Genomic DNA, 12,416 nt, shown 5'->3' on the forward strand with positions numbered 1-12,416 from the left:
ATATGTGTGTGTGTGTATATATATATATATATATATATATATATATATATATATATATATATATATATATATATATATATCTTTTTATCCTTTCATCTGTTGATGGCCACTTAGGTTGCTTCCATATTTTGGCAATTATAAAATATGCTGTTATGAACATCGGGTACATGTATCTTTTGAATTAACATTTTTGTTTTTTCTAGATATATACCCAGGGGTGGAATTGCTGGATCATATGGTAGTCCTATTTTTAGTTTTTTGAGGAACCTCCATACTGTCTTCCATAGTGGCTGCACCAATTTATATTCCCACCAACAGTGTACAAGCATTCCCTTTTCTCTACATACTTGCCAACATTTGTTATTTGTTGACTTTTTGAAGATAGTCATTCTGACAGATGTGAGGTGATATCTTGTTGTTGTTTTGATTTGCATTTCTCTAATAATTAGTGATATCGAGCATCTTTGTATGTGCCTATTGGCCATGCATATGTCTGCTTTGGAAAAATGTCTATTCAGGTCTTCTGCCCAGTTTTTAATTGGGTTGTTTGATTTTTTGATGTTGAGTTGTATGAGCTGTTTATATATTTTGGATATTAACCCCTTATTGGTCATATCATTTGCAAATATTTTCTCCCATTCAGTAGGTTGTCTTTTCATTTCGTCAATGGGTCCCTTTGTTGTGCAAAAGCTTTTAAGTTTAATTAGGTCTTATTTCTTTAGTTTTTTTAAATTTCATTTGCTGTAGGAGACAGATCAAAAAAAATATAGTTACAATTTATGTCAAAGAGTGTTCTGCCTATATTTTCTTCTAAGAGTTTTATGGTTTCAGGTCTTATGTTTAGGTATTTAATCCATTTTGAGTTTTTTTTCATATATGGTGTGATAAAATATTCTAATCTCATTCTTTTACATGTAGCTGTCCAGTTTTCCTAGTACTATTTATTGAAAAGACTGTCTTTTCTCCATTATATATCTTTTCTCCTCCTTTGTTGTATATTAATGGGCCATAAGTGTGTGGGTTTATTTCTACACTCTTTGTTCTGTTCCACTGACCTATGTGTCTGCTTTTGTGCCAGTACCATGTTGTTTTGACTACTGCAGCTTTGTAGTATAGTATGAAGTCAGGGAGTGTGATACCTCTAGCTTTGTTCTTTTTCCTCAGGGTTGCTTTGGCAATTCTGGGTCTTTCATGGTTCCATATAAATTTTAGGATTATTTGCTCTAGTTCTGTGAAAAATGTCATGGGTAATTTGATAGGGATTGCATTAAATCTGTAGACTGCTTTGGGCAGTTTTAACAATGTTAATGTTAATTTTAACAATGTTAATTTTAACAATGTTAATTCTTCCAATCCAAGAACATGGAATATTTTTCCATTTCTTTGTATCATCTTCAATTTCCTTTATCAATGTTTTATAGTTTTCAGAGTATAGGTCTTTTACTTCCTTGGTTAATTAATCTACCAGATAATAAGAATGCTAACTGAATTAGGGGAAAGAATAGATGAACACAGTGAGAATTTTTAAAAGGAACTCAAAAATATAGAAAAGAATCAGTCAGAAATGAAGAATACAATAACTGAAAGGAAAAACACACTACAAGGAATAAACAGCAGACTAGGTGATACAGCAAAATGCATAAGTTATCAAAGAGATAGAATATTGGAAATCAACCAATCAGAACAGCAAAAAGAAAAAAAGTTTTAATGAGAACAATTTAAGGGATATTTGGGATAACATCAAGCATACCAATATTCACCTTATGGGGTTCCAGAAGGAGAAGAGAGAGAAGGGAGTTGAAATTTTATTTAATGAAATCATGGGTGAAAACTTCCCAACCTGAAGAAGGAAACAGATATTCAAGTACAGGAAACACAGAGGGTCTCAATCAAGAGGAACTCAAACAGACCCACACCAAGACATATCATAATTAATATGGTAAAAGTTAAATATAAAGAGAGAATTATAAAGACAGCAAGAGTAAAACAAAGGGTTATATACAAGGGAACACCCACAAGACTATCAGTTGATTTTTTGGCAGATATTTTGTAGGTCAGAAGGGAGTGGCATAATATATTCAATGGGTTGAAAAGGAAAAATCTGCAACCTAGGATACTTTACCCAGCAATATTATCATTTAGAATTGAACAATAGATAAAGAACTTCTCAGACAAGCAAAACCTAAAGAGTTCATCAATATTAAACCCACCCTAAATAAATGTTCAAGGGTCTTCTCTAAGTGGAAAAGAAAAGACTATAACAAGAAATAAGAATTTATAGGAAAGGAAAAATCCCAATAGTAAAGGCAAGTATAGAGTAGGGACTGAGTTTCACCATTTAAATAAGCTACTATGAAGATTAAAAGATTTTAAAAATTGTAAAGCAATTATAACTACAATAAACAGTTAAGGGATAAACATGAAGATGTAAAATGTGACATCAGAAACAAAAAATGTGGGGGTGGGGGATAAAAAGTGTACATACTTCAGAATGTGTTTGAACTTAAATGACTGTCAGTTTTAGAAAAGTACATATAGTTATAGGCTAACATACGTGAACACCCTGGTAACCACAAGTCAAAAACCTACAATAGATACACAGACACTAAAAAGAAAGGAACGCAAATACTGCTAAAGAAAATCATCAAACCAAAAAGGAAGAAATGAACAGAGAATAACTACAAAAACAACTAAAAAACAAGTAATAAAATGGCAGTGTGTTTCTTTCAATAATCACATTATATATCAGTGGAATAAATGATCCAATCAAAAGACCTAGGGTGCTGATTGAATAAAAAAACAAGACCTATCTGTATGCTGCCTACAGGAGACTCACTTCAGAGCTAAAGACACACAGACTGAAGGTTAACAGATAGAAAAAGACATTTTATGTAAAAAGAAAAGACAAGAAAGGGAAGGTAGCAATACTCATATCAGACAAAATAGAATTTATAACAAAATCTAAAACAAAAGAAAAAAGAGGGCATTATATAATGATAAAGGGATCAGTACAAGAAGAGGATATTGCACTCATTAACATAAACACACTGAAAACAGGAGCACCTAAATATACAAAGCAAACATTAACAGACACAAAGGGAGAAATTGACAATAATACAATGATAGGAGGCAACTTTAACACCCTAGTTACATCAGTGAACATATCATCTGGAACTGAAAATTAATAAGGCAAGAGTAGTCTTGATTCACAGAAAGATAGACAAGATGAAAAGGCAGAGGGCTATGTACCAGATGAAGGAATAAGATAAAACCCCAGAAAAACAACTAAATGAAGTGGAGATAGGCAACCTTCCAGAAAAAGAATTCAGAATAATGATAGTGAAGATGACCCAGGACCTCGGAAAAAGAATTGAGGCAAAGATCGAGAAGCTGCAAGAAATGTTTAACAAACACCGAGAAGAATTAAAGAACAAACAGAGATGAACAATAAAATAACTGAAATGAAAACAACACTAGAAGGAATCAAGAGCAGAATAACTGAGGCAGAAGAAAAGATAAGTGACCTGGAAGACAGAATTGTGGAATTCACTGCTGTGGAACACAATAAAGAAAAAAGAGTGAAAGAAATGAAGACAGCCTAAGAGACCTCTGGGACAAGATCAAACACGACAACATTCGCATTATAGGGCTCCCAGAAGGAGAAGAGAAAGAGAAAGGACCAGAGAAAATATTTCAAGAGATTATAGTCAAAAACTTCCCTAACATGGGAAAGGAAATAGCCACCCAAGTTCAGGCAGGGCAGCAAGTCCCACACAGAATAAACCAAAGGAGAAACACGCCGAGACACATAGTAATCAAATTGGCAAAAATTAAAGACAAAGAAAAATTATTGAAAGTAGCAAGGGAAAAATGACAAATAACATACGAGGGAACTCCCATAAGGTTAACAGCTGATTTCTCAGCAGAAACTCTACAAGCCAGAAGGGACTGGCATGATATACATAAAGTGATGAAAGGGAAGAACCTACAACCAAGATTACTCTACCCAGCAAGGATCTCATTCAGATTCTATGGAGAAATCATAAGCTTTACAGACAAGCAAAAGCTAACAGAATTCAGCACCACCAAACCAGCTGTACAACAAATGCTAAAGGAACTTCTCTAAGTGGGAAATATGAGAGAAGAAAGGGACCTACAAAAACAAATCCAAAACAATTAAGAAAATGGTCATAGGATCATACATATCGATAATTATTTTTTAACATCTTTATTGCAGTATAATTGCTTTACAATGGTGTGTTAGTTTCTGTTTTATAACAAAATGAGTCAGTTATACATATACATATGTTCCGATATCTCTTCCCTCTTGCTTCTCCCTCCCTCCCACCCTCCCTATCCCACCCCTCTAGGTGGTCACAAACCACCGAGCTGACCTCCATGTGCTATGCAGCTGCTTCCCACTAGCTATCTATTTTATGTTTGATAGTGTATATATGTCCATGCCACTCTCTCACTTTGTCACAGCTTACCCTTCCCCCTCCCCATATCCTCAAGTCCATTCTCTAGTAGGTCTTTGTCTTTATTCCTGTCTTACCCCTAGGTTCTTCATGACCTTTTTTTTCTTAGATTCCATATATATGTGTTAGCATACAGTATTTGTTTTTCTCTTTCTGACTTACTTCACTCTGTATGACAGACTCTAGGTCCATCCACCTCACTACAAATAACTCACTTTTGTTTCCTTTTATGGCTGAGTAATATTCCATTGTATACATGCATGACATCTTCTTTATCCATTCATCTGTTGAAGGACACTTAGGTTGTTTCCATGTCCTGGCTATTCATTTTTTTTTTTAACATCTTTATTGGGGTATAATTGCTTTACAATGGTGTGTTAGTTTCTGCTTTATAACAGAGTGAGTCAGTTATACATATATATATGTTCCCATATCTCTTCCCTCTTTGTCTCCCTCCCTCCCACCCTCCCTATCCCACCCCTCCAGACAGCCACAAAGAACCGAGCCGGTTTCCCTGTGCCATGCGGCTGCTTCCCACTGGCTATCTACCTTACGTTTGTTAGTATATATATGTCCATGTCTCTCTCTCGCCCTAACACACCTCACCCTTCCCCCTCCCCATATCCTCAAGTCTGTTCTCCAGTAGGTCTCTGTCTTTATTCCTGTTTTACCCCTAGGTTCTTCATAACATTTTTTTTTCTTAAATTCCATATATATGTGTTAGCATACGGTATTTGTCCTTCTCTTTCTGACTTACTTCACTCCGTATGACAGACTCTAGATCTATCCACCTCATTACAAATAGCTCAATTTCGTTTCTTTTTATGGCTGAGTAATATTCCATTGTATATATGTGCCACATCTTCTTTATCCATTCATCCGACGGCGGGCACTTAGGTTGTTTCCATCTCCGGGCTATTGTAAATAGAGCTGCAATGAACATTTTGGTACATGACTCTTTCTGAATTCTGGTTTCCTCAGGGTATATACCTAGTAGTGGGATTGCTGGGTCATATGGTAGTTCTATTTGTAGTTTTTTAAGGAACCTCCATACTGTTCTCCATAGTGGCTGAACCAATTCACATTCCCACCAGCAGTGCAAGAGTGTTCCCTTTTCTCCACACCCTCTCCAGCATTTATTGTTTCTAGATTTTTTGATGATGGCCATTCTGACTGGTGTGAGATGATATCTCATTGTAGTTTTGATTTGCATTTCTCTAATGATTAATGATGTTGAGCATTCTTTCATGTGTTTGTTGGCAGTCTGTATATCTTCTTTGGAGAAATGTCTATTTAGGTCTTCTGCCCATTTTTGGATTGGGTTGTTTATTTTTTTGTTATTGAGCTGCATGAGCTGCCTGTAAATTTTAGAGATTAATCCTTTGTCAGTTGATTCATTTGCAAATATTTTCTCCCATTCTGAGGGCTGTCTTTTGGTCTTGTTTATGGTTTCCTTTGCTGTGCAAAAGCTTTGAAGTTTCATTAGGTCCCATTTGTTTATTTTTGTTTTTATCTCCATTACTCTAGGAGATGGGTCAAGAAGGATCTTGCTGTGATTTATGTCATAGAGTGTTCTGCCTATGTTTTCCTCTAAGAGTTTGATAGTTTCTGGCCTTACATTTAGGTCTTTAATCCATTTTGAGCTTATTTTTGTGTATGGTGTTAGGGAGTGATCTAATCTCATACTTTTACATGTACCTATCCAATTTTCCCAGCACCACTTATTGAAGAGGCTGTCCTTTCTCCACTGTATATTCCTGCCACCTTTATCAAAGATAAGGTGACCATATGTGCATGGGTTTATCTCTGGGCTTTCTATCCTATTCCATTGATCTATCTTTCTGTTTTTGTGCCAGTACCATACTGTCTTGATTACTGTAGCTTTGTAGTATAGTCTGAAGTCAGGCAGCCTGATTCCTCCAGCTCCATTTTTTGTTCTCAAGATTGCTTTGGCTATTCGGGGTCTTTTGTGTTTCCATACAAATTGTGAAATTTTTTGTTCTAGTTCTGTGAAAAATGCCAGTGGTAGTTTGATAGGGATTGCATTGAATCTATAGATTGCTTTGGGAAGTAGAGTCATTTTCACAATGTTGATTCTTCCAATCCAAGAACATGGTATATCTCTCCATCTGTTTGTATCATCTTTAATTTCTTTCATCAGTGTCTTATAATTTTCTGCATACAGGTCTTTTGTCTCCTTAGGTAGGTTTATTCCTAGATATTTTATTCTTTTTGTTGCAATGGTAAATGGGAGTGTTTTCTTGATTTCACTTTCAGATTTTTCATCATTAGTATATAGGAATGCCAGAGATTTCTGTGCATTAATTTTGTATCCTGCTACTTTACCAAATTCATTGATTAGCTCTAGTAGTTTTCTGGTAGCATCTTTAGGATTCTCTATGTATAGTATCATGTCATCTGCAAACAGTGACAGCTTTACTTCTTCTTTTCCGATTTGGATTCCTTTTATTTCCTTTTCTTCTCTGATTGCTGTGGCTAAAACTTCCAAAACTATGTTGAATAAGAGTGGTGAGAGTGGGCAACCTTGTCTTGTTCCTGACCTTAGTGGAAATGCTTTCAGTTTTTCGCCATTGAGGATGATGTTGGCTGTGGGCTTGTCATATACGGCCTTTATTATATTGAGGAAAGTTCCCTCTACACCTACTTTCTGCAGGGTTTTTATCATAAATGGGTGTTGAATTTTGTCAAAAGCTTTCTCTGCATCTATTGAGATGATCATATGGTTTTTCTCCTTCAATTTGTTAATATGGTTAATCACATTGATAGATTTGCGTATATTGAAGAATCCTTGCATTCCTGGAATAAACCCCACTTGATCATGGTGTATGATCCTTTTAATGTGCTGTTGGATTCTGTTTGCTAGTATTTTGTTGAGGATTTTTGCATCTATGTTCATCAGTGATATTGGCCTGTAGTTTTCTTTCTTTGTGACATCCTTGTCTGGTTTTGGTATCAAGGTGATGGTGGCCTCGTAGAATGAGTTTGGGAGTGTTCCTCCCTCTGCTATATTTTGGAAGAGTTTGAGAAGAATAGGTGTTAGCTCTTCTCTAAATGTTTGATAGAATTCGCCTGTGAAGCCATCTGGTCCTGGGCTTTTGTTTGTTGGAAGATTTTTAATCACAGTTTCAATTTCAGTGTTTGTGATTGGTCTGTTCATATTTTCTATTTCTTCCTGATTCAGTCTTGGCAGTTTGTGCATTTCTAAGAATTTGTCCATTTCTTCCAGATTGTCCATTTTATTGGCATAGAGTTGCTTGTAGTAATCCCTCATGATTTTTTGTATTTCTGCAGTGTCAGTTGTTACTTCTCCTTTTTCATTTCTGATTCTATTGATTTGAGTCTTCTCCCTTATTTTCTTGATGAGTCTGGCTAATGGTTTATCAATTTTGTTAATCTTCTCAAAGAACCAGCTTTTAGTTTTATTGATCTTTGCTATTGTTTCCTTCATTTCTTTTTCATTTATTTCTGATCTGATTTTTATGATTTCTTTCCTTCTGCTAACTCTGGGGTTTTTTTGTTCTTCTTTCTCTAATTGCTTGAGGTGCAAGGTTAGGTTGTTTATTCGAGATGTTTCCTGCTTCTTAAGGTGGGCTTGTATTGCTATAAACTTCCCTCTTAGAACTGCTTTTGCTGCATCCCATAGGTTTTGGGTCGTTGTATCTCCATTGTCATTTGTTTCTAGGTATTTTTTAATTTCCTCTTTGATTTCTTCAGTGATCACTTCGTTACTAAGTAGTGTATTGTTTAGCCTCCATGTGTTTGTATTTTTTACTGCTCTTTTCCTATAATTGATATCTAATCTCATGGCGTTGTGGTCGGAAAAGATACTTGATATAATTTCAATTTTCTTAAATTTACCAAGGCTTGATTTGTGACCCAAGATATGATCTATCCTGGAGAATGTTCCATGAGCACTTGAGAAAAATGTGTATTCTGTTGTTTTTGGATGGAGTGTCCTATAAATATCAATTAAGTCCATCCTGTTTAATGTATCATTTAAAGCTTGTGTTTCCTTATTTATTTTCATTTTGGATGATCTGTCCATTGGTGAAAGTGGGGTGTTGAAGTCCCCTACTATGAATGTGTTACTGTCGATTTCCCCTTTTATGGCTGCTAGTTTTTGCCTTATGTATTGAGGTGCTCCTATGTTGGGTGCATAAATATTTACAATTGTTATATCTTCTTCTTGGATCGATCCCTTAATCATTATGTAGTGTCCTTCTTTGTCTCTTCTGATAGTCCTTATTTTAAAGTCTATTTTGTCTGATATGAGAATTGCTACTCCAGCTTTCTTTTGGTTTCCATTTGCATGGAATATCTTTTTCCATCCCCTTACTTTCAGTCTGTATGTGTCTCTAGGTCTGAAGTGGGTCTCTTGTAGACAGCATATATATGGGTCTTGTTTTTGTATCCATTCAGCCAATCTGTGTCTTTTGGTGGGAGCATTTAGTCCATTTACATTTAAGGTAATTATCGATATGTATGTTCCTATTCCCATTTTCTAAATTGTTTTGGGTTCGTTATTATAGGACTTTTCCTTCTCTTGTGTTTTTGTCTAGAGAAGTTCCTTTAGCATTTGTTGTAAAGCTGGTTTGGTGGTGCTGAACTCTCTCAGCTTTTGCTTGTCTGTAAAGGTTTTAATTTCTCCATCAAATCTGAATGAGATCCTTGCTGGGTAGAGTAATCTTGGTTGCAGGTTTTTCTCCTTCATCACTTTCAGTATGTCCTGCCACTCCCTTCTGGCTTGTAGAGTTTCTGCTGAGAGATCAGCTGTTAACCTTATGGGGATTCCCTTGTGTGTTATTTGTTGTTTTTCCCTTGCTGCTTTTAATATGCTTTCTTTGTATTTAGTTTTTGACAGTTTGATTAATATGTGTCTTGGCGTATTTCTCCTTGAATTTATCCTGTATGGGACTCTCTGTGCTTCCTGGACTTGATTAACGATTTCCTTTCCCATATTAGGGAAGTTTTCAACTATAATCTCTTCAAATATTTTCTCAGTCCCTTTCTTTTTCTCTTCTTCTTCTGGAACCCCTATAATTCGAATGTTGGTGCGTTTAATGTTGTCCCAGAGGTCTCTGAGACTGTCCTCAGTTCTTTTCATTCTTTTTTCTTTATTCTGCTCTGCAGTAGTTATTTCCACTATTTTATCTTCCAGGTCACTTATCCGTTCTTCTGCCTCATTTATTCTGCTATTGATCCCATCTAGAGTATTTTTCATTTCATTTATTGTGTTGTTCATCATTGTCTGTTTCATCTTTATTTCTTCTAGGTCCTTGTTAACTGTTTCTTGCATTTTGTCCATTCTATTTCCAAGATTTTGGATCATCTTTACTATCATTATTCTGAACTCTTTTTCAGGTAGACTGCCTATTTCCTCTTCATTTGTTAGGTCTGGTGCGTTTTTATCTTGCTCCTTCATCTGCTGTGTGTTTTTCTGTCTTCTCATTTTGCTTATCTTACTGTGATTGGGTTCACCTTTTTGCAGGCTGCAAGTTCGTAGCTCCCGTTGTTTTTGATGTCTGTCTCCAGTGGCTAAGGTTGGTTCAGTGGGTTGTGTAGGCTTCCTGGTGGAGGGGACTAGTGGCTGTGTTGTGGTGTATGAGGCTAGATCTTGTCTCTCTAGTGGGCAGGTCCACGTCTGGTGGTGTGTTTTGGGGTGTCTGTGGACTTATTATGATTTTAGGCAGCCTCTCTGCTAGTGGGTGGGGTTGTGTTCCTGTTTTGCTATATGGTTGGCATAGGTTGTCCAGCACTGTAGCTTGCTGGTCGTTGAGTGAAGCTGGGTGCTGGTGTTGAGATGGAGATCTCTGGGAGATTTTCGCCATTTGATATTACGTGGAGCCGGGAGGTCTCTTTTGGACGGGTGTCCTGAAGTTGGCTCTCCCACCTCAGAGGCAGAGTCCTGACTCCTGGCTGGAGCAGCAAGAGCCTTTCATCCACTCGGCTGACCGTCACCTAGACGGAAAGGCGGCTGGTCCAGCCTCAGTAGGGGGCCGGGATTCAGGGGTAAGTCGCTGAAGCTGGAGATGAAAGCAGACCCCAGGCGGGAGGCGAAGTCCCGCTCCGAACCCGGGTGAGCCGAGTGACTCACGCGCTCCCATGTCCTGGCTATTCTAAAGAGAGCTGCAATGAACATATTGGTACATGACTCTTTTTGAATTATGGTTTACCTTAACCATGAATGGATTAAATGCTCCAACCAAAAGACACAGGCTAGCTGAATGGATACAAAAACAAGACCCATATGTATGATGTCTAAAAGACACTAACTTCAGACCTATGGACACATACAGATTGAAAGTGAGGGGATGGAAAAAGATATTCCATGCAAATGGAAATCTAAAGAAAGCTGGAGTAGCAATATTCATAACAGATAAAATAGACTTTAAAATAAAGAATGTCACAAGAGACAAGGAAGGACACTACATAATGATCAAGAGATCAATCCAAGAAGAAGATATAAAAATTATAAATATATATATGCCCCCAACATAGGAGCACCTCAATACATAAGGCAACTGCTAACATCTATAAAAGAGGAAATCGACAGTAACACAATAATAGTGGGGGACTTTAACACCTCACTTACACCAATGGACAGATCATCAAAAATGAAAATAAATAAGGAAACAGAAGCTTTAAATGACACAGTAGACCAGATAGATTTAATTGATATTTAACAGACATTCCATCCAAAAACACCAAATTACACTTTCTTCTCAAGTGTGCCTGGAACATTATCCACTATAGATCACATCTCGGGTCATAAATCAAGCCTCAGTAAATTTAAGAATATTGAAATCATACCAAGCATCATTTCTGACCACAATGCTATGAGATTAGAAATGAATTAAAGGGGAAAAAACGTAAAAAACACAAACACATGGAGGCTAAACAATACGTTACTAAATTCCCAAGAGATCACTGAAGAAATCAAAGAGGAAATCAAAAAATACCTAGAGACAAATGACAATGAAAACAGGACAATCCAAAACCTATTGGATGCAGCAAAAGTAGTTCTAAGAGAGAAGTTTACAGTTATACAACCCTACCTCATGAAACAAGAAAAATCTCAAATAAACAATCTACCTTACACCTAAAGGGACTAGAGAAAGAAGAACAAGCAAAACCCAAAGTTAGCAGAAGGAAGGAAAACATAAAGATTAGAGCAGAAATAATTGAAATAGAAACAAAGAAAACAATAGCAAAGATCAATAAAACTAAAAGCTGGTTCTTTGAGAAGATAAACAAAATTGATAAACCATTAACCAGTCTCATCAAGAAAAAGAGGGAGAAGACTCAAATCAATAAAATTAGAAATGAAAAAGGAGAAGTTACAACAGACACTGCAGAAATAAAAAGCTTCCTAAGAGAATACTACAAGCAACTGTATGCCAATAAAATGGACTAACTGGAAAAAATGGACAAATCCTTACAAAGGTATAACCTTCCAACACTGAACCAGGAAGAAACAGAAAATATCAACAGACCACTCACAAGTAATGAAATTGAAACTGTGATTAAAAATCTTTCAACAAAAAAAAGTTGAGGACCACATGGCTTCACAGGTGAATCTTAACAAACATTTAGAGAAGAGCTAACACCCATCCTCCTCAAAGTCTTCCAAAAAATTTCAGAAGAAGGAACACTCCCAAACTCATTCTGTGAGTCCAACATCACCCTGATACCAAAACCAGACAAAGATATTACAATAAAAGAAAATTACAGATGAATATCACTGATGAATATAGATGCAAAAATCCTCAACAAAATACTAGCAAACAGAATCCAGCAACACAGTAAAAGGATCATACACCATGATCAAGTGGGTTTTATCCCAGGGATGCAAGGAGTCTTCAGTATACGCAAATCAATCAATGTGATACACCATATTAACAAATTGAAGAATAAAAT

Source organism: Lipotes vexillifer, unplaced genomic scaffold (assembly GCF_000442215.2).
Source record: "Lipotes vexillifer unplaced genomic scaffold, Lipotes_vexillifer_v1.1 scaffold624, whole genome shotgun sequence".
Lineage (NCBI taxonomy): Eukaryota > Metazoa > Chordata > Mammalia > Artiodactyla > Lipotidae > Lipotes > Lipotes vexillifer.